We start from the raw sequence: 23,278 nt of genomic DNA on the forward strand, positions 1-23,278 counted from the left end.
ACCAATTGAAAGTGTTGTACTTTGCAGACTACACCTTGAAACAAATGCATGCAAAGTTGTGACTTACCTTTTTATTTTTGTTAACAACTTTGCTCTGAAATATCCATAGCAGCACTCACAATGGGACCTCTATCCTAAATTTATGATACTGACAAACTTTTTTTCATGGCAATCTTCGATCACATGATTGTGCCATCAACAAAGACATTAATCTTTCACATAAGTTATCTATCTTCTGGGATGGTCAAGAATTGCATTGTGTGCCAGGTGGTAACTTGTATGCATTTTAGGCAGATGTACAGTATGTTTGCACAAATTCTGTATGTTTGTAAGTGAACCATAGACTGTATGCAGACCCACTGCTCTGTAAGCTTCTGTTTTGAAGCCTCAAGTTGGGTTGTTGCCATATTAGTTTTAGATATACTTGAGATACAGGCAGTTGATCTGACTGAAAACTGACACCAACACATGTTCATAGGTGATCAACTTATCACACTAAAGCCCTCCCTTAAAACATACTCTGCTTTATCATCAGACTTACTCTACATATGACAAAAGAAGTACCATGCTCTAAAAAAGTGTCTAAGCCAACAATCTCACTGGTAAATCATTTCTTGAGGTAACAAATAAGAGGCGATGTGACTGTGAGACTTGTATACTCCTTTTTGCAAACGAGAGCAATCCTCACCTGCTGGCTATTTAAAATAATGCAGTTAGAAGACATTACTACTTTGGCTTAAGTTCTCAGACATTGAGGCTCCATCTTTTAGTGTGCAAAATCCATACTAAAGATGTAATTGACAATAAAGCTGAATTCTAATGTTGAACATTTGAGCAAATACATTTGATTCTACAGTAGATAAACACTCTAACCAAGTTTATACACTCTTGTTCATGTGCTTTCCAAAAATAAAAAAAACTGTGTTAATAATGCACTGTTTAAGTACATGGAAACAATATTATAAAATATGTTCTCACATGTTATTCCTTATACTTCAGTTGAAGATGCCCCTTTGACTCCTCTCTGATCTATTCATAGGCGTATACAGATAGCCAACCAGTCCATTAACAGCAACCCCCCAGATTCCACAGAAGTAAGGAAGGTGAGATTGTTGATCATTAAGCCAGTACATTTACTCTTCCCTCACTCCCTGATAAGTTACACTGGTAAAAATATTGGTTCATCTTGCTTGTGAAGGGCCTGTTCATGAACTCATTGCTGTTAATTGCCTGATTATCTGTGGTTTCCATAAGCGATGTCACAATTTTTACACTTGGCCTGCTGCCCGATTTGCTTAGAAAAGGTCACATGGGGTTGTAGCTGTGCTCCAAGGCAGCTCAGAATTCAAAGAGGTAATAGCTGCTCCTCCATTTTTGTTCATATGCACCTCATTTTGGTTTTAGGTACCTTTTTAAATAGAGTGGCTATTTATGTGGTGTGGAGGACACATATCAACAATATTGGAGGAAAATTTGAACAGTTTGCTCACTGTGGGTGTGAAGAGCTTTCTACATGTCTGCGTCCTGCAAGCTGGGGAGCCTGGCTCTGAAAAAGCTGTGGCATTTGGTCAGCAGGTGTGTGTGTGTGTGTGTGTGTGTGTGTTCAACCCCCTAACCCCACTACAGGGTGTAGAGACAACATCCTCTGGGGCCAGCGGAGGGTACTTCCAACCGGCTGACATTTCTGACAGCCTCTGATAGAGCCCAGAGTGCTGAATTATTCATACAGGTGTTTTGGGGAAAGGTTGCCATTTTCACAGGAGAAACTAGTCCTCAGCTGAATTGTTGCTGTTTATCCCAGCAAGTGAATACAGTAGTAATGATTTGGGGCTGTAATGACTTTTAGGCCAAATTGCAGCATATTTTCCATCAGCTCACAGGTTGAAAGCTCATGTATCTCACTGCTTTTCCAGCTGGAGAAAAACCTCTTAAACTTTAATCAGCCTGGCTTTGTTTCAGTGGATAGACAGCTGAATAAGAACGTTTGACATGCTGTTGTCTTTTCAGCTATACTACATGTCCCAATGAAAATACAAATCGTCTCAGTGTCGTCATTATCTTCTTTCACCACTGCATCAAGGCATTAAAGGGTCATCTGATGATAGTTCTGCTGACATTCCTGATTTAGTCTCATTAGAACAGAACTGAATGAGATTCTTTTTTCACCCATGCCAAAAAAAATTTAGGAAATGTTTTATTTGTGAGGCTTGTTCTTGATGTCAAGAACCAGCACTGACCCCCTGCTGGGTCTCCTCACATTGCCAAATTTTGGGGAAAAGGAATATAAATAGCACTTGAACACACCACAACAATATCCAACACTCACACGGGATTAATGATGTACATCTGCTCACCAGCTAATTAGTTTAAGGTGCAAATGGGAACAATAATCTGTTATTCTATATGGAAATCCGCAAGGCCACATAGTTTTGGGTTTGTATTTAAACTAACACATCATATGGATTGTTTTATACCTTTTTATGCTTAATGGAGCATTTAAGCTTTACTCATTGGAAAAATAACTTTTTAGGGCACTTTTGTAACAACTGGCGTACTCGATGACATTTACAATGTTCTTTGGTAATGTGTGCCGTTCATGTCAAAGTAATAGAATAAACATAATATTTAATTTATAGATTTCATTCATGGTAAACAACTACAGCAGGAGTGTCCAAAGTGAATAAAAACAGAATGTTATGATTCGCAAATTTTATTCCCAATGGAACATAAACAGCAAATCACATATTGAAAATGAGACATTTCACTATTTCATGCAAAAAAATTAGTTAATTTTGAATTTGAACGCTCCAGCACACATAAAAAGTTGAAACAGGGTGATGTTTACTTAGTGTTTGTGTAGCATTACTTCTTTTTTTAACAACTATCTTTAAACGTCTGGGAAGTGAGGAGATTAGTTATTTCAGGGGTTTTTAGGAAAGGAATGTTGTGCCATTTTGGTCTGATGCAGGATTCTAGCTGATCAATAGTCCTGGGGCTGCCGGCAGGCCAATTCAGAGTTTTCTCCTCACAAAATCATTCTGTTGTGATGTGTGCGGTTTAGCATTGTCCTGCTGAAATCTGCAAGGCCTTCCCTGAAAGAGATCGCGTCTGGATGGAAGCAGACCTCTATATATTCACATTGATGGGTCCTTCACAAATGTGGAAGCTGCCTAAGCCTTAGCCACTAATGCAGACCCATAGAGATGCAGACATTTAATCTTTTCCACTGATAACAAACTGGATGCTCCCTTTCCTTTAGTATGTAGGACATGGTGTCCATGGTTTTCAAAAAGATTCACTGGACCACAGAAAAGTTTTCCTCTTTGCTTTAGAACATTTCAGATAAACTTTGATCCAGAAAGGATGGCTGCATTTTCAAGTTTTTGTTCGCATTTCTTCTTTGCATGATTGTTCACTGACGATGATTTCTGGAAGTGTTCCTGTGCCCAGTGATTTTCAGTAGAGAATCATGCCTGCCTTTTTTTCCGGTTATTTTATTTAGTTTTTTTTATAAGACCCCCTGATGATTGTCGGCTTTGATTTCCTGTAAAAGCCATAGGTAATTCTCTGTTGTGTTTCTGTACAGATGTAGCAGCTGGTTGGTGTTTGGACTGAAGGGTTGTTGCCTTCCATCTGTTATGTCTTTGTCTTCTTTTTCTTTCTACTCTCCTTTTAACTTCTGTTCACTATTCTGTTTTTTTTTTTCTGTCTCCTCCGGTCAGGTCCAGCAAGATTACATAAATTCATCATTCAAAATAAATAAAAAAAAAAAAAAATCTGATTATCAAGAGGAGCCTTGTACCCATGATGCTCTCCTTGGCAAAGCGAATTTGTTTGGCACAGCACGGCAGCATTCTGCTGCTGTGATTCTGGACAGGACAAGTTATTAAATAACTTTAAAATAAAGGGAATCATGAATGTTTTTAAGGCAGTGCCCTCTGAGGGCATGAAGATCATGAGCATCCAGTGTTGATCCTTAGCCTTGTCCTTTGTGCACAGAGATTCCTTCTGATCTTCTGAATCTTTTGACTATATTATGTACTTTAGGTGGTGGGATCTTCAAAGGTTTAACAATTTCATGTTGGGGAACTTTTTTTTTTTTAATTGTTTCACAATCTTTTGACATAGTTTGTCGCCAACTAGTGAACCTCTGATCTTTAGCTCTGAGAGGCTCTGCCTCAGTGAAATGCTCCTTTTTTCATGTAACTGACATGTTGCCTGTTAAGCTTTTTTGACAGTTTTGAAGAACAATGTGTACACATAAAAAAAACAACTTTGCGTATATGTCTGACCTGACAAAGATTTTCTCCTGGAGATTTTTTTTCCCCCAATTAGGACAAGTACTTCTTCTGATGTGCAACCATCAGCGCTGCAGCTTGTGCTACCACCCTCAACACTTCATGGCCTATTTTATTCACTTCAAACCTCAAGTGAGTGAGAACGTTTGGTTCGCATTTCTTTTTTTTCTTTTTTTTTTTCTTTTTTCTTTGTTTGTTTGTTTGCTTTTACAGCTTTTTCAAATGTTCTTTTCAGATTAGCAATGCTGTAGTGAGTGGAAACCCAGCATGTGTTGAACTGTGGGCAGTCAAAGAGCGTTTTACATAGTTCATCTCACTTTGATGTCCATAGACAAAGATGGAGTTTGTGCATATTTGCTGCTGTAGAACAAAAAAGCTGCACTTGCCAAAAATAATAAAGAGGATTGCCTTCTACAATGCTGAACCGACTTACTTTTCAGATGCTTTTCTCTCATGATTATTCTCTCAGTGAAGCTTTGCTGGTTTGTGCCCTCCATTCTTACCTCAAACTTGGCTGGCTTTAATATGAATTGCTAATTCTGAATTTGACTCCAGCTGCAGATTGGGCAGGTAATTGTCACTCTTTTAATTATAAATACTTGTTCATGCAAAATATTTTCAGAAATTCAGATTCAAAACAATTTAAACTAAAGCCAAAAATTCCTTTATTTGTATTTGTTTTAGTCATCCCATCTAATGCTTTAACATGAAATCAGTCACCCCGTCACACTGAGGGTAACTGATGATCCAGTGAAGGATCCTGATGGCAAACTCTTTGAGATTCTGGTTTTACTTTTGTTTTCTTCCTGTTTCATCTGAGTAGTCTGCACACAGCTTGATAAGAGCATTTTGGCTCTAAGCCTTGCCTGCACTACTCTGTCATTTATGACTGCAGCAGCTTGTATTGTCATGGTTTACCATTTTTCATGGCAAAGTTGACATGAAACATCCCATGCTGTCTTGTCAACACTACTTGTTTTTTAAATCACATCATCACAGACAGATAATTCTGCCGGAACTACATTCTTTTGTAGTAAACTCTGAATTAGGAAATACAAGATGCATTTGATTTTCTCTTTGTATGCTATCCTGCAAAATGTATTATGCTGATGTATTTTGTTCACAACCTACAAATATTCACATATTTATTGTGATGTGAAATCAGAAGCAATAATTCAGAGTAGAGCCACAACATCTTAGTAGGACTGGTTACGCTAAAGATTCCTCACCTAACACAAACCCTATCTCTTTTGTTGCTTGGCAACAAGCTGAAACCCAAAGGCATTTGATCTGTTTAAGAACTGTCTCCTCATCACCATCGTCCAACCACTCCAATCAAAAAGTCTGCAATGATTTGTGCTCCTTATTCAGTCCCTTTAAAGAACCAAATCACTACTTACTGACTGGTAAAACAGACAGTGGGGAGGAATAAAAGCTTAATGTGTTTTCATTTCAGAGCTTCTTGGGTTTTCAAACAATTTTTGAAGGCAGCTGCATATGTACATATCTTGTATCAAACTTTAGCAAAAGACATCCATTTAATAAGCACCCACAAGATGTGGACCTTAAAATAAAAAGAAAAGAAACTTTAGTTAAACTTAAGAGTCACTTTGGGATAAATAACTAGCAAAATCAGTCATGTCTGAGGCAAGGTCACTTGGTAGCCTGCAGCTACTCCAGGGAGAAACTTTTTGTTTTTTGAACATATCAAGCTACGAGTCATAAGCAATGCTGAGAGAAACACACTTTAAGACTGCTGCTATTTGGACTTCGAAGTCACATCTAAAGATTAATAAGTAATATCAGGGGTGTGGTGGCATACAAATAGAACATACATGCCTCCAAGCAAAGGAGCTGAGCCAAATTAGCATGCCCCCACCCCTTCCTAGGCTGAACTGCTTGGCTCCACTTATGGGTGAAATACTACCAGCTGGCTGCTGGCTAGATAACAAATAACAAGTGAAACAGCAGAGAGTTGGAACATATGCATGTGTTTGTGCTTTCCCATGCCTCCTTTCACCCTGTTGAGGAAAAAAAAAGCTAATTTGCTTGGAGAAGAAGGTCAGAACCAGGTCACAAAATTTTAGTCGGGTTGCTGCTGATCTGAGCCTCCCTCATCTGTGCTCGGTTTCTTGACATGTTTGCCAGGAACTTTGACCGGAAGTTGCTCCAGGCAGCTGCAGCAGCCAAATGTTGTCACCCCACACCTGATAAATGAATTTCACTACACATTAAATATTTGTAAAACTGATATTACTGCTTTAATAATCATAAATTTAACACTTTTGTTATAAAAAAAAAGCTAGATATTGATTTGCAGACATTTAACATATTAGCCGTTGACAGAAACAGACTTTTTTAGGAACAGGACAACATCTTAAGATCAGTATCGCTATTATGCCATTAGATTGGATTTGCATCTCTATGTTGCTACAATAGCCCAAAAGATACAAAACAAGGGTTACGTTTACTGTTAAATGTATTTATACAGCACATTTCCAACAACTCATGCTGCCCAAAGTGCTTTACAAACTAAAATACAACTTCAGATTTCTACCACTAAATGTCATCAAACACATTGGACCTTTAAAATGGGCCCAGTATGTTTGATAATAATGTATACGACATTTTATAGTTGTTTGTTTTGTTTTGGGGTTTTTTTGTTTTTGTTTTTGTTTTTTGTGTGGGTGTGTGTGTGTTTGTTTTTTACTGTTTGCTTTATTTTCTGTTTTTAGTTTTTCTCATAACTAGTAGCTTATTGTTTTTCATTCACTTTTCTCAGGTCTCTGTTTCTTGATTAATTTCTGCTCACAGCGTAATAATGTGAGTTTTTATTTCACAATATCAGATCTTAAAATTTGCAACTTTTGTATACAGGTGAAAAGAAACTACTTAAAGGTAAATTGATATTATATAAATGCAATGCACTACAGCACTGCAATCATTTATGCTGTTATCATAGTTATTGCAAGGTCATAGTTTAATTTATTTGGAATATAGGATTTGGGGTGAGTGTGTTAATATTCATGTCAAGTCCAAAATCAAGTTAGTGAATCTTTCTTTTTTAACCATGTTTACTTTATGTCTACTTGTTAGTGGACTGCTGGCCAATTTGTATGAGCTGGATCAGTTTTTGCTTCATTTGAGAGGGCAACCATGGCTTTCTGAGATTTGAAATCCAGTTCATTCCAGCAAGAACCCCCCCCCCCAAACCCAGACACAACACAGAACTGTGCTACCTTGGCTGGTTTGGCAAAGTCACCTCAACAGTCACTTCAGTGTTGCATCTTTTAATTTTCCACCACAGCATTAATGCAAAGGTAATTGCACATGCAGTATGGGGGAAACCGAGTTAACAATATATGAGGAAAGGTTATGGTTGGAAGCTAAACCTACATAATTAAGTCATTAATCTGGCCAGACGTAACACATTTCCCCCCATAATGCTCTAGTTAGGTGTTATTTGTGCCTGCCTGACACTTTGGTTTGCTCTGATGTGGATGATTTACTGCATGATTTTGTGTATGAATGCAAACAGAATTAAATGCAAGCTTGACATTTCATGTTTTGAATGTTTTGGGGTTTTTTTGTTGTTATTTTTCCTGTTGGTGTACATACATGACTCATAAGCGACCAGTTAAATTTATATATAATTCTTGTTCATTCTCTACTTTCCAGGAATTTTGCATTGATGATTAAACAATACCACAGTTACTTCCATTTCGCTTGGAGGGAGGAAGCTAAGGGGCAGGAGGATGAGAAGGGCGGAGATGTTGAAGACGGCCATGATTTCTCTGCTTCTTCTTTGACTTGAATCCTGACTCAGATAGTAAGGTAAGGCAACAGGTCACCAGAACAATCTTTCCATCTTGTTGATGGAAAACAAATATACCTACAGATGTCTTCAACTCATAAAATCAGAGAAATCATTAAATAAAATAATCCTGTATTCAGTGTAGCTACAAAACAAAACAACACAATCTTATTGTCAGTTGCTGAACAGAATATTTTGCATCATAAACTTCTGCTTGTTCAGACATCCCATCCACCGAATTACATAATGCTGCAAATAAATGTCTTTCATAAGTAAGACTTGTCTTATCTCCCCGCCAATGTCAAACTCAAGCTTACGCCCTTGAGTGCTGCTGTTGCTGAACCTGATTTGATTATTTTTTTTGTTTGTTTTCTGAGGAAGATAATCTGGATGATAAGTTTAACTGAATTTAATCAGACACATTTCTTTAAATAATTTTTATTGAGTTTTATTCCATGAAAATACTGAACAAAAATATTCTCTCAATATTTTCTTTTCCAGCAAAGTAACTGACTAATCAGTTAATAAACCAGACTAGTTATGTAATTTAAAATTTTCTCTCCATTTAGCTGCATTTTGTTCTGGCAGAAGTCATAAACAGGTAGATGATGCTTCATTGGTGATTCGCTTCTTTCATCATTGTGATTGGAGGTCGGACTCATTCGTAGATGCAGCTCTGTTAAAGGAGCCGGCTTTTCTGGGTCCCAAATGGTTCTTCATTAAGAATCACTCTTAGATTCTGTTTTGACCTACTTTAGCAAGTAGTATTTTCAAAAGAGCCTTATTTTCATGCTTTTTTCATTTAACCTTTAAATGAACAACTGAAAACAGAACAAACACATCAAATAAAGTTTGATGATTATGAGACTTTAAGTTTAGTGATAAATATTTTCATTCAGCAAATACAAAACTCTGCTTTTCAGTTTCCAATATTACTAGATGCTGCTTCAGTTTTAGCTCACTTACTCACTTTTTCCCCAACATGCTTTCATTTAACTTTGCATTTTCCTTCTGTCCCTCTATACCACTACACTCTCTTCTGCACATCTGACCGCCTTCCTTCTTGTACATAATGGTATGTTCTTAGTCGAAGATTAGGGTTTCCTCTCTGATTGCTGTTGCTGTATGCAATTCATCACCCACCTAACCGGCTATAAAGTTTTGATTTATACCCACCAAATTGAATTTTAACCCATATCATGCTGGTATTAATCTAAAGCCCTGTCAGTAACTTCTCCATTGAATCACATACATGGTCACATCTACTTTGTAACTGAACTTTATGTCTTGCATGTTTCAAATAACATGGTTTAAGACATTTTAAAATCTCCGTGGTTATGACTGACACATTTTACTATTCACTGGCTGCAATCCCATAATGAACATGACTGTTGCATGACAGGTAGCATATGTCTTTGAAATTCACAATAGTGGATTATTAGTGTGATAAGCTTTAAGTTATTGCATGTTTTCTGGTCAGATGTTGTTGAGTTCTCATAAGTGTGTGCGTGTGTGTGTGTGTGTGTGTCATTTACTTCATGATGCTTACCCTTCATCCCTCACTTTTATGTCCAAAATTCATTTTCAAATTAAAGTAAAAAAAAGTAAGATCTGTGAACTTGTTTATAAAGGTACTGGTCTTGTCACTGTCACTCCTTTTTTAGACAACTTATCATATAGACAAAAATGTCACCCCTGGTAACTCAGAAAATCTTTTAAAAACAGTTCAGTCTGTGTAGCTTGTCAACAAATTGAAGCATTTAGCTGCTAAGTGCCAAAAAATTCTTTCAAGCATCTGCAGAGACTAAACCAAAGCTAAGAAATCCCTGAATAATAGATTCTCATACTCTATGCTATTGATGTGCAATGCAGTATAAGTAGAACTTAGCAGAAAATATTTCTATCTTACTTAATTTTTAACATCAGTCTTCAGGATTACAACATAAAAGTTAAGATGACGTTTGTCTCTGCTGTTTTCAGGTGGTTTCTGCCTGAAAGAGCTGATTGTTAAGGTGTTACAGCTCAGTTAGGAAATTGTGTCTGAGCCATTATCAAGTTGTTCAATAGAATAATCTTCAGTGTTGTTCCAGTTTGCACACTTTAACGTAAAAGCAGCAGCATACCTTGTTTTGTTCTTCATTATACTGTAACCTTCAGCTATGCAGAAAACATACAAAGCTCTGCTCTACTGCACCTCCTTGGAAGTTGAGGGTTGAGTTGTAGGAGTAGAGATTGCTGCAATGTGGAGCTCTAAGCATTAAAGCCTTCAAAAAAACTTTTCTTTAATGTGACTGGTAAATTGCTGTATTATCAGAGCAGCAAATGAACATAAAACCTCTTGTTTTCTTATTCCAAGTATTTAGCATAAATTTAAATATTTGCTTGCTTCTTATCTAATTGAGGCTGCAGGGTTTTGAGCATTTTTCTGAAGAATTCTCACATCACAGTGAATGAACAGGTGAGATGTTTAACAAGCATTTTATTTTAAGGAATCACAGCTTTTATCCCACTCTTTTCCGTCAGTCACTGCTCATTCATTTGATTTTTGTTGAGCAGGAGTGTTACTACACCTCAGCAAACAAAGCAAAACAAACAGGCTGCTGAATATTTGATGCGAAACATCTGACAATAACATGCCTTCGTTTTGCATTTCTTTTATAAACCAGACTCTTTTGATGCTGCATGAAATGAATCTAACCTTTGTGAAATTCATGTAGGGAAGTTTTTCCCTGATAAATCTGCCATGTCAGATGCTCTGGTGTAGGCTGACGATGAACACAATCAGAACCTGTCTTCACCGAAGTGACATTTTGTGCTTTCTGATTTGCAAGGGCTCCTCATTGCTTTGATCTTGTTTAGAAAATTTGACGGCAGCGCTGCCTGCAATCTACAAGTACTAGATTTTAAACATCAGGAGTACAGCATGCATCACATACCATGTTGTGACAAGTATGGTGTGTCTAAAAAATATTAAATGGCTTTCATTTCACCTTGGTCTTTGTGATTATAGTCAGCAGAGGCAACAAGGCGTTCAGACATTGTGTGAGCACTGTTGTGAGCACCTTGTGAGCAGTTAAGGTCTAGTCTGGTGGTGATCTAAATGTCTGAAGGTCAGTGATGAAGCATTTAATCCTTTGCAGTCCTTTTGGTGCTTCCAGTGGCTCAAAGGAGACCTGCTAAGTTCTGATCGATTTTAAACACGTTTGTGGCAGTAGTTCCTGTCATAGCACTTTTATAGCATTTGTTTTACCCACATACCCCAGTCATTTTATTAGGTGTGCCTATTCAATTGTTTATTAACACAAATAGCTAATCACCCAATCACATGGAAGCAACTCAGTGTATTTAGACATGTAGACATGGTCAAGATGGTTCAAACTGTGCATCAGAAATAGAAAGAAAGGGGATTTAAGTGACTTTGAATGTGGCATGGTAGTTGGTCTGAGTATTTCACAAACTTCTAATCTACTGGGATTTTCACACATAACTATCTCTAGGGTTTACAGAGACTGAAAAAAAAAAACAAACAAACGAACAAAACAAGAATAAGTCCAGTGGGCAGCAATTTTCTGGATTAAAATACCTTGTTGATTTCAGAGGAGAATGTGCAGCCTGGTTGGAGATGATGGAAAGGCAATAGGAATTTCAATAAGCACTGGTTCCAACCAAGGTCAGGGACTGGGGTAGGTGTAAATAAGCTTATGCTTCAACTTACTCCGTTTCAGACATGTTGGGTATTGTTTTCATTTTGTTATGTATTTATTGATGTTTTGTTTTTGTCCTGTTTTTGTTTCTTTTCAGTTTACTCTTTTGTGTTATTTGCACATGTTCGAAATAAAAAGCAGAAAGAAAGAAAGAAAGAAAGAAAGAAAGAAAGAAAGAAAGAAAGAAAGAAAGAAAGAAAGAAAGAAAGAAAGAAAGAAAGAAAGAAAGAAAGAAAGAAAGAAAGAAAGAAAAGACATGGAGAATACATCACTGAACACAGATCATGTCCAGCCTTGAAGCAGATGGGCTACAGCAGCAGAAGACTGTGCATAATAATAAAATTCAGACTTAAACAATAGAGTCCAGAGTCTCTGACAGAGAAGAACTATTGTAAGGTGTCATTGGCAGTGGCAGAAATGAAGTCCAGTAACATTCTTTGTGACAGCAGAGCTGGATGTGTCTCCTGGAGAAGGAACTCTGTTTGCTTTTCAGTGTAGTGGAGAGGGTGGTCAGGGTTTTCCGCGACAACAGTTTGTTCACAATTTTCCTCTCCACCCCAGCCTCTATTGACTATATGGTCAATATCCTTATTAATAAATAGCTCAGGTTTTCCGGCTTATCTTTATGAAGACAGGAGTCTTCCATGTGGTATATTTTTAAGTAATGTCCTCTACAAGATAAATCCTCCTTCTGCAGTCTGTTTATGACACATTTCAACATGCATTTCTTCTGTCAGTGCATTAAAGCTGTAGCCAGAATGAAGCTTTGTTTTCTTGCAAGACCTGTGGAAAATGACAGTTATGTTCCAACAGCATTCCCTGACATTGTGACAGATCCTAATCTAAGAGACTATCTACCTGACAGACAAACGGCTTTGTTGATAATTAAATGAGCTTGGAGTGGCTGAGGGTAGCCACATTTCTGCTTGAGGCAGAAAAAGGAGGCGGAATTCATATTGTGTTTGATGTGTTGGGAGGGTGATCATGGGAATGGATGTGACCGTGAAGCTTTGCAACATAAAACTGTCAGGGTGATGGACGGCAGTGTTTGACTGCAGGTGATGCCGTAGCCGAGCTTTCAGAGAGATGACACATTTTACATTTGTTACCACGGCAGCTGTTCTTGTGTTTAAGAGTTGTGCATCTTCTGTCAGTTTTCATTCACTTGTTTTAGTTTTCTAAGCAGATGTGACGAGAAACAAAGGATGTCAGGTCAGATTGGTTTTGCAGTGACTAATTTAGGCCAGTGGAGGGGGCCCTCACCACCATGAGACGTACTTCTCCTTTTCTTGGTAGTTTGTATCACATTTTGTAAAGCATAACTACATATGCTGGAACACATTAGGTGCGCATGGAATCTCTCACCTCTACACAAGAAATAGAGAAATCCACAACCAGTGTAGTCTATCCCTGTAAACTGTCTGCCAAATTATTAAAGCAGCAGCGTGTAATAAAATCAAAGGTCCATCCCTTTATGACCCCAGTGTACCATCTTCTTATGGGTACTTCCAGCAAGGTAATGCACCATGTCACAAAGCTCAAATCATCTCCAGATGGTGTCTCGAACATGATAATGAGTTAACTGAGGAATTTTTCCAACAGATTGTTGAATCAATATCACCAAGAATTAGAGTAATTCTGAAGGAAACAGGGGCTTCAGCCTGGTACTAGGAAGGTGAACCTAATGAAATGGCTGTTGAGTGACTATAAAAATAGAAATTGTGGCAGTCTCCATAGTGACCTAATTTAACTGAGTCTACGACAAATATACAAGCAGGTCACTTTTCCAGCTTTCTGTTAATTAGTGTAAATCCTACTACTGTTGAATAGAATAAACTCTTCAAATCTGACATGAATAACGAGCCTACAAGTTCCACTAAAATCCACTTGTGAGAAGCATTGATCCCAGACCAGAATTGTGTGCTTATTTTTCACATTTCCACCAACATCCAGTTTAAAATCATTCAGTTGAATTGCACCACATGCTAGATGGAGGTAAACATACTCTTGTATTTGCAGAGGCACAGGAAGATTTATATGCTCAGCTTCTTTTACTGCTGTACATCATCTCAGCTGGTGTGGGAATCAGGAGACAATCAATTCAGAAATCATTTCCATTCTTTTATGGATTGTTGTGCTCATAAAATAGACCATTTGGCTCCACATATTTAGGTTTGCACACACACACAAAACATTCAAACACAGACAAAATCTAAACGCATTAATTCTAGTTGAGCATTAAAATAGGCTGATGAGTCAGGTGCAGAGAATCAGGAGAAAACTATGTGTGCATGGGACAAGCCTGAAGGTCAAATCTGGATGTTTGTTATCTTGTTGTATTAAAAACAGGCATTTTTTTCTCTTGTGTTGAAATCATTGCATGGGCTCAGGAACACTTCCAGAAATAACTGTCTACGAACACAGATTTCCGTGTAATCCACAAATGCAGATTAAAGCTCTGTCTTGCAAAGAAGAACCCATATGAATATGACCATACAAATATCAGTGAAAAGCTCTCCTATTAAGATATGTTTTCAGAAGCTTCTTTAAAGATAGCAATGACGCAGTGGACCTGATTTCCTTGGGCAGGTTTTTCCAAAACTTTTGGAGCCTGGACTGAGAAAGCTCTGTCCCCTTTTGTTTTCTACCAAGTAACTGGAACTGATAAGACCCTGCCTGAGTATCACGAGGTACTTACAGGGGTGTAAGGTGTTAAGAAGTCAGGGATATAAAAGGGACAGAGACCACTGAGTGCTTTAAAAGTAATCAATAAAAAACTATTATTGTTGAAATATTTTTTTTATTATTATTTCTAAGATGTGACAGTCCAAGTTTTATAGTATGATGCTAAAAGTTCCACTTGTCATTGAACCAGATGCAGATTCCTTACAGCAGGTTTCATGTGATCCACTTAAGGCCCAGCAGATGGGAGAATTTGTTATGTTGTCTGCTATGATCCAATTAAAAGGACTTCATGGTGTGTTCCAGTTGTCTCGGAATTCTGAGCGCTCAAAAGTAGGTGATGTCATCACCAGGCAACTGGCGTTCCCACTGCACCAACTTGGGGAAAAAAATGGACAACTCCAAAACAGCCATTTGTGAGCATCTACAGTTATGTCATAAAAAAGCTGTAAAAATTATAAACCAATTGTAAAAACGTACACTGTGACTATAACAGAATCAATGACAAAAACCTGGTGCTATTTACACAAACATGGTGAACATAAAACATATTAGAAAAAGAAAACAATGGACTACAGGCAGTACCGGGCACAGCCATGTCTAAATATAGAATATCGGGGTATTTTTCCAAATTCTCTTTTCAGAAAACAAGGTCACTTTATGTCTGGTATAAATTCCTTTGGAAAATGACCTCAGAAGACAACTGGAACACATTTTTTGTGACATTTAACTGAGGATGTTTTCTGATATCTAGTGTTTAACTTTATCCAAGCCCTCAGCTTCCCAGGGTTGGTGGCTTCACCAGGAAAGTACAGTTGTGTGTCATCAGCATGTAAAGAGAAAATAAAACTGACCCCAGACATGACCATGAGGTATGCCATATCTAACAGAAGGAAACAAAGATACAAAGTTGTTTTCTGCAACACAAGATTAGCAATAATGTGCTGTAAACATTTTAAGAGGCACAGAGCTTAACTGCATAATAAAAATAAACCATTATTATTGTGGACATATATGGAAAAAAAAAACAAAAACATTTTTCTAGTTAATCTTATGAAGTTGGTATGATGGGCACAATAAATACTAAAGCTGGGGACTGTGGTGGGTCATCTACTGCCAGTTTTTCAGCTCATATTGGAGGCTAGAAGGACTGAGTCGGAATAAACCCAGCTGAGTTCACCCTCTCACTGCCTGCTGAGCTTGAATGATTCTTGGGTCAAAAGTTTTTATTTTTTTTTAACTAATGCACACAGCTGACCAGTCATCAGAAAAGAAGCTGGCTTTAAAGGCTGTCTGAGTGAGATTTTTCATCCAACACAATCCTGTTTAAATCTCAGTGGCTTGCTCAAACTGCACACATAAAATTGAATTTTTTTAGATGGACACTTAAGACAAATGCTCTGTGTACCTGCAGTGGGACTCTTTGTAAATGTCACACTTTATGAAGTCTTGGCACCGACGCTTAAGGTCTCAGCGGTGTATGGAAAAATCTTTTCACCAGGAAAATTTTTCAGTATGTTGAGGGTGTTTGTTGAAGCCTGTCATGTTAAAGAATTGATAATCCTTCAGTTATTACTGTGCTTGCAATGAACAAGATGAAGGTTTACAGTAGATAACGAGAGCAAAGAACAGACTGGTTTAAGAACAGGTGTTTATTCAAATAGTGCTGTGCCTAAATACATCAACTATCATGTAATGTGTGACTTAACTGCTTGGGGGCCCCAGTCCAAAGGGCAAAGCATAGCGACTGACACAACTGTACGCTGACCGATGAGTAACTCCTGTAAAATCCATTAATGTTTTTAGATGAGCCTAAAGAGACGTTGCATCTGTGCTGTAGCATGCCCCAGAATAAAGGGTGGTGGTGATCAGGAGCCGCAGGCACAAGCTGACTGTGCTGGATGAAATATGAAGTCCAAACCTCCAGAGGGGTCCAGGCTTAGCAAAGAGATTACATTCTTCCATCTTTGCCCACCCCCTCAGGCTCCAGCTCCTGTGATATTGACCCACCTCAGTCGGTCCAAAGTAAGAAAATGGAGAGAGTGCAGAAGTAGCAACTGTCTTGTTCTTATACTCAAATGTCTCAGGACTTCTGTTGCATTTCATCTTTATTCTCCATTTATTCCTTAAAGGCAGTTCATTTCAAGGTTACCTCATTAGGTCTTTTTTATTATTATTATCTTTCCCTTGCTTTGATATTGATCCATGATCTTTACGATCTCTCGCTACACTTGTTGTGTCATCTTCCTTTTTATTGCCTTTGATAGCAATAATACAGTAATAGACAGGCAATTTTTATTGTTTTAATGCTACAGCTTCCTCCAGTGTCAGAGGAGACTTGGACTGGGAGAATAGAGGAATTCATAAACTTTAAAGGCCGCTTCATCTTGCTCTGTGACAATGGCGCCGTAGTACAGGAATGATACTGAAAGCTATTGTAAGAGCTGAATAATTGATAAAACAAAAAAACATGAAAAAGCAAAGTGCAGAATGGAGGGAGAGGGAGCAAAGTTTGCCCAAACAATATCATGTAACATCCCCCAAGGCCTTCACTCCGCTTCAAATCCAATTTCCAAGAAGGTCTAAAGCTTTATGATGCAGCTGAGGTGCTGCAGTATAGGAAGACAAGGAGAGGATGAAATGAAACATTATCACAAGGTTACAACACTGCTGGGTCTTCCAGCAGGCAAGCCGCTTCAGTGTTGAGCATTAATCTAAGATACTGCACAGTTTTTACGATAAAAAGAATTATGATTTTGATAATAGCCAAAGCAAGTCTTAGTTCTCAAGGACGATCTCCAACACTGGTGAGTTACAGAAGGCCAGCAAAGTGATGAATGTATCATAACTGCAGATTTTATTTACTCTTTACAGAAACCCAGGCATAAGCCACACCTAAAATCCTACCATCCTAAATGAACAGCAGTGATTTAAAAATATCATCACCTGTATAATTTTGCCTTACATTTTACATTGGATGTCTACTTTCTTTGTAATAAGTTCATTATGTTCTAAAATGTAGACCTTTTTTATTATTTTTTTTTAGTTACATGTATTACCTTTTTTCCCAGTCTGTGCCCCAGCTTGTTCACAAATTTTCTAGAGCCGCCCCTGGTGGCAACACTGCCTGTGTATGAGAGATGAACAAAGCCAACAAAAAGTGCCTTAAATGTAATAACTTTGATAGATGCTTGGTGCTGGCTCCTTATTTTTCACCAACCACACCAAAAAGACAAAGAAAAGGCCAAACTTGAACTGGGCCATGTCTGAAATCATACACTTACTCTCTAATCTAATAACACACACAGACTTGCAATATCAATACTTGTGCAATAATGTAATTTTTTTTGTATATATGTTTTTTATTTAGACCTTTATATAATTTTTGTATAGACTTATTTTTTACAGTTTTGTTCTGTACAGGTTTTTTTTGTTGTTGTTGTTCTTACCTCTGTAATGCTGTTGAGCTGTTTGTTGTGAAATTATTAAATCTGATGACACATTTTCCCAGAATGATTATTGCCCATTAAAGTAACAATCATGATGTCCTGTTGATTATTAGAGATGTTTATATATAATCTAGGTAGTTATTTCAGTTCAGTATCCAGATACTATTGGTCTTGAGTGACTTTAGTTCTTCTTCTCTGTCCTCTTGACACTTTTTTAAAAAGTTTGGATTTTAATAGGTCAAACTTGATCTCTGAGCTATGTACTAGCATCTGCAAAACAGAGAAATTGTTCTCTGTGATGGGTACACAGGCATAAATACATATTCTGAAAAACTGGTTGCATATGCTCAATATACATCTTCATACAATCATAAACAGAATCTAAGCCACATTATCAAAAATGCATCCCTACTTAACAGATTTGGCTTGCGCACACACACACACACACACTCACTCTGTAACACATGACAGTGTGTGGCAGTAGAGGACATTTGGAGAGCCGTGGTTGCTGTTGCTGAAGTGTTGTGTTTCCTTCAGCTCTGATAATTAGGCTGGTGGGAGTGTCACACACACTTAAGGACTACATCTCCTCTGGCAGACAGATAGGAGAGGGAAGGACATGAGGGAGGAAGGGGGAGGGAGAGGCATGTCTGTCTCCTTTCTGTTGCTCATATGTCATCTCCAGTTAAGAGAAAAATGTGTACGTATGGCTGTGTACAAGCTGATGTGTATGTGTTGATGTATAACAAATAAAGATCAAACATACCCACAAGGAAGACTTTGCTGTAGACGTAAAGGAAAAAACCATTAGGATAATTAATAGCTATTGTTTTCTAAGATTTTCTCAACTTGTGGGTTTTTTCTTTCTTTCTTTCTTACTTTCTTTTGTTTCATTAATATCCAGACACACAATTTATCCAGACACAGATGACTACATGTCACACTGAGATTTGTATTTTGGTAAAAATGACGCTTGATGTAACAAAAACAGTTTGAGACACTTTAATCCTTCACTGCTGAGAGACAAAAAGGCATTGAAGTCTTGTTCTCCTGTGAAAACTGCTTGTAATTTAATTTAAAACTGCTCTCAAAATTCTCAATACCTACATTGGTCCAGATCACACAACACTGCAATTTTACACCAAAAGATCAAGAATTGGTCTGTTACTATGTTTTCTTTTCCTTATAGCAATTTCCCCATGTCAAACTTTTTGATGATACTGACATCCAAGCAACAGATTGCCAGTTCAACTACTGTCCTGCAGAATGTTTTTCATTTTCTCCCTGTTTCCTCTCCCATTTGCTATTTATTACTTTTTTATTTCAGTGTCATGAATGACTGGTTGATGTTAGTACTTATGAGTCTACTTGTCACTTTGGGGACAAGAAGCAATTCCTCATGATGCAGATCGTCAGATTGTATCTGTAGGGTGAAAATTTTTAACTATTTACTGAGACAATGTTTGACAACCAATGGCTCTGGCTCAGCCACTTTGAAAGACACTGTGCAATTTAATCCAGTTTATCATAGTTCATTTATAATGTAATTATAACAAATCCATTATGTGGTCCAGTTTACAATAACTGGTTATATTCATAAATAGTTGCCTAGTTCAGAAGACCAAGGGCTTACATCAAATCTTCTTTTTGATTTGACCCCCTTTTATGCTTCCTTTGACCTGTGTGAATGATTGTTTCAAACGTCACTGCTCCCATACTTCCTTGTATCCTTTACAAATCTCCAGTATTGTCTAATGGTTGTTAGGTAATACATCCACTAGAGGACAGTGGAGAGTTCAGAGTTCACCTCTGAGTTTCAATGTCAGTTTAAGACAATAACTAACATGGTGACAGTGGATGAGATAATGTTAATGTATGTTCTCAAAAAGAGAGATCGAAAGAGGTGCAGTGACAGTGGTGGTCTGTGAAGCCATTAAAAATATCTAACTGTTAGCACACATTCATAAATAAATGAACCAACAAATTATTGTTTGGTTCACCATTCATGTCTATGGCAAAAATATGTGTTAACTAAAGTAAAACCAAACAATACACTCACAGACAATGTCGTGGGAAATAAAATAGGAAAAACTCAAGAAGACACTGTGCTTTCATCATAAACAAAGTAACAGATATGGCTTGTGGTATACCATGAAATTGTGCAGGATTTCTACATTCTGCAAACATCCTGCACGTCACACTTTTTTTTTTTTCTATAAATGAACACTATCTGGCATAAATCAAACATATTGCAGGTAAGTCACTAGAATATAACATTTATTTAACAAGTACATTAAAACATTTAATTTTAATTACACTAATAAGCCAGAGGGCTAAACAAATTTACAGATAAATTTTACTAAATTGAAAAAAAAAAACATCAAATCTGCCCCTGTTCATTTGGTTAAATCCTTATTTAATAGAAACAAGTACAAAAAAATATTTTCAGTGACCAGCGCAACCATATTTGACACAGTGATGAACCTCAACATGCCCTTGCTTAGAGAAACTCTGTGATGCTTCTTTTATACCCAATCCTGACACCCTCACCCCTTTTAAATTAGTCTGATCCCAAATTCATCTAGTGGTTTTATTTAGAATTTAATGTCTTTTACTGAATTATATTTCTATTTGTACAGAAAAGACTCAAATGAAATCAACTCAATTTTAATAGATGCTGCATTTCAGAAATCTTACCTTTTCTGGATTTAGTTATTCTGCTGTTGTATATACTCTTTTCAAATGCATAAAGTATTTAGCTAAATCAAAATGTTTTTCCTTGTGTTTTTCCTTCCTAGCAGTTTCGCATTTTTTTCTGATCAGATCTCTGGAAGTTTCCCATCTTGAGTTCAGCCTTGCTGTCAGCCTTCAACTCCACCACATATCTGCACCAGAGAATTCAGAGTGCAAATTGTACAAAAACGAAAAATATTGTGCCAAATCAGCTGCTGCATATCCACTTTAATTTCAAGGACACAGAAGTTCCTCAATGTTGAGTATTATTTTTTTGCTACAAGATGTTTTTGCCATTATAGTCACACAATCCAAGATGTGTGGATTCCTTTCCCTTGCATTTCTATCCAGAATCCACTCCTTAAAGCTTTGCATTGGAGTGTAATTGGTCATCTGATCTTCCTACCACCAGCCCACCCCCGGTAGATAACAGGTTTCATGTCATTACTTCCTGATGAAAGACTGTTCTGCTAGCCATCACTGTCTGAGTCTTTGTCATGTTGTTTCTTCTGTTTCTTCTCTATTACTCTCGTTCTGTTTCACATTTGTTCCCTCTCCTCCCACCCTTCCTCCCTTCTGAGCTGTAATCATAAAAGGGGTCCAGAAATCAAAGGATTAATTCAGCATCATTGGTTTAAAGCAATTAACTGCTGTTCCAGCTAATCTCCAGAGTTATGTCTCAAATCCAGAAATTGGCCACTAGAGATGTGCAGCTCTTCCCACATTACATTGTTTTGCCTGGTGAAGTTGAAAGAGACGCTCTTTACTTTGAAAAAAACACAAAAATAGTAGATTTTAAAACTCTTTGATGAAAAAAGAAATTGTAAAACTTTGAATAATTAGGAGGTTTATCTTCACATTTCAATGCCTCCCCCAGTAGTTATTTTTTCCAGCACAGATAGTTAATCCACCACATTCATTTGGCATAATTAAAATAAGAACTCCATTAATTCAACCTAAAGCCAATTTGCAAAAGTTATTGGCTATTACAAATTTGGCTTCAGGTTTTTATAGCTATTCCTCATGAGGAATCATGCTATACATTTTAATAAGCACCCCCATATCCCTGATTTTCCACACTGTGATTAATTTTGTCACAGCTCATAGAGAAGTTGAATCATTTAGGCTGGTATTTAACATTTTAATGAATCCCTTAAATTCTTAGGAAGACTTATTGTGGCATCACAGCATATGATATTAATGTAGAAACTAGCATAAGCTGCAGCTTCAGATGGATTACATACAGTATTGGGACAAACTTTTCAGGCAGTTTTATGCTGTAGTACCCCATTCTAAACACCAGGGGGGGCAATTATATTATTTATGAAAAACATTCTTGGCCATCAAGACAAAATGTAAATTTCTTGTGATTTGTGGTGAAAAATTGCTACGTTTGTCTCATTTAAGTTACTTGAAATTTGTCAAATTTCTAGACCTATCTATTAATTAAAGGGTTGAAGACTAAGATGCAGGCCGGTGCAGCAATATGTTGGGCTTTGGGATTGCAAAAGTAGAAAAAAGGCTTTAGGAAAGAAAAACAGAAGACAAAGTATTTTTGAATCATGGTGTGTGCCATTTACTCCAAAGTCCTGCTTGATCTCTGCAAATTACAATTACACTATTTGACCCAGAGTGGAATACTTATTACTAACATGCATTGATCAGATTGGAAGAGATGTAACAAAAAAATACCATACCCATAAAATCAAGAAAAAAGCTAAATCTATATATATATATGTGTGTGTACAAATTAACATTTGCATTAATATATACTTAATTAGAGTGAAAATTAAAGTAACACCCATACAAGCAGACATGAAAATCTCTATCACGCCTGCTACCATTACCAGCTTAGCACCATAAACCTAGAAAATCTACTCCTGACCACTATTTTTCTTCATAGCTGCAGTCTGAAGCAGCAAAAAAGACTTTTGTCCTCAGAGCAACTGCACTGAAATGCAAAAAAAGAACAAAAGTCCAAGCTATAAACTAGCTATAAATTCTTGTAACTCTGAAGAGAGATTGAGTGAAGAACAAAATATTGGTAAAACTAAAATGAGAGTGGTAGCTGAAAATGTTCCCTTCTCATTTGCAATGTGGATAAAGCCCTTCTGTTAGTATTTCCATTTTAATCTGCCTCTTTTCTGCTTCCCATCCAGCCTTGTCATCGTTTTACAGGCAGCAAGCTAACAGGCTTTAACTTCAATCTGTTGTAAAGTGTGAGTAGATGTGCTGTCGATAAGGAACCAAAGTGCACATTGTAAAATGTTATCATGGACATTTCATTGGTGCTTTCTATTACCTGATATTTACTTGAACTGTAAAAGCTGGGATCACATGATTGCCTCCCTTCAGTGACTGATTACATTTGATTTTCTCAGCAGATGCTAACACTGATCATGAGTTTGGGAAAACAACAATATTTGGCTAAGGTTTGCCTGAAATTGAATACTATAATGATACTGTGTGTTTTTATTTGTAAGATGCTAAATGTTCTCTTCATGCAGGCAAATCCTCACATAAATAAAGAAAACAAATTAACATTTGCATGTTGTAGCACATAATACACCAAACTATAAATATGTTCACATTCAGGTT

The 23,278-nt window shown here is 37.2% G+C and overlaps 1 protein-coding gene across 1 annotated transcript in view; it reads left to right on the plus strand.

Moving 5' to 3' along the window:
* Nucleotides 1–7,986: 7,986 nt before the first annotated feature.
* The window catches only part of znrf3 (zinc and ring finger 3), a 129,917-nt gene continuing 114,625 nt past the window's right edge, over nt 7,987–23,278 (plus strand). The window contains exon 1 of the mRNA XM_041998564.1: nt 7,987–8,132. The gene's annotated coding sequence lies outside the window, so the exon portion shown is untranslated. The remainder of the gene's footprint in view (nt 8,133–23,278) is intronic.

This window comes from Melanotaenia boesemani, chromosome 11 (assembly GCF_017639745.1).
Source record: "Melanotaenia boesemani isolate fMelBoe1 chromosome 11, fMelBoe1.pri, whole genome shotgun sequence".
NCBI classification, from domain to species: Eukaryota; Metazoa; Chordata; class Actinopteri; order Atheriniformes; family Melanotaeniidae; genus Melanotaenia; species Melanotaenia boesemani.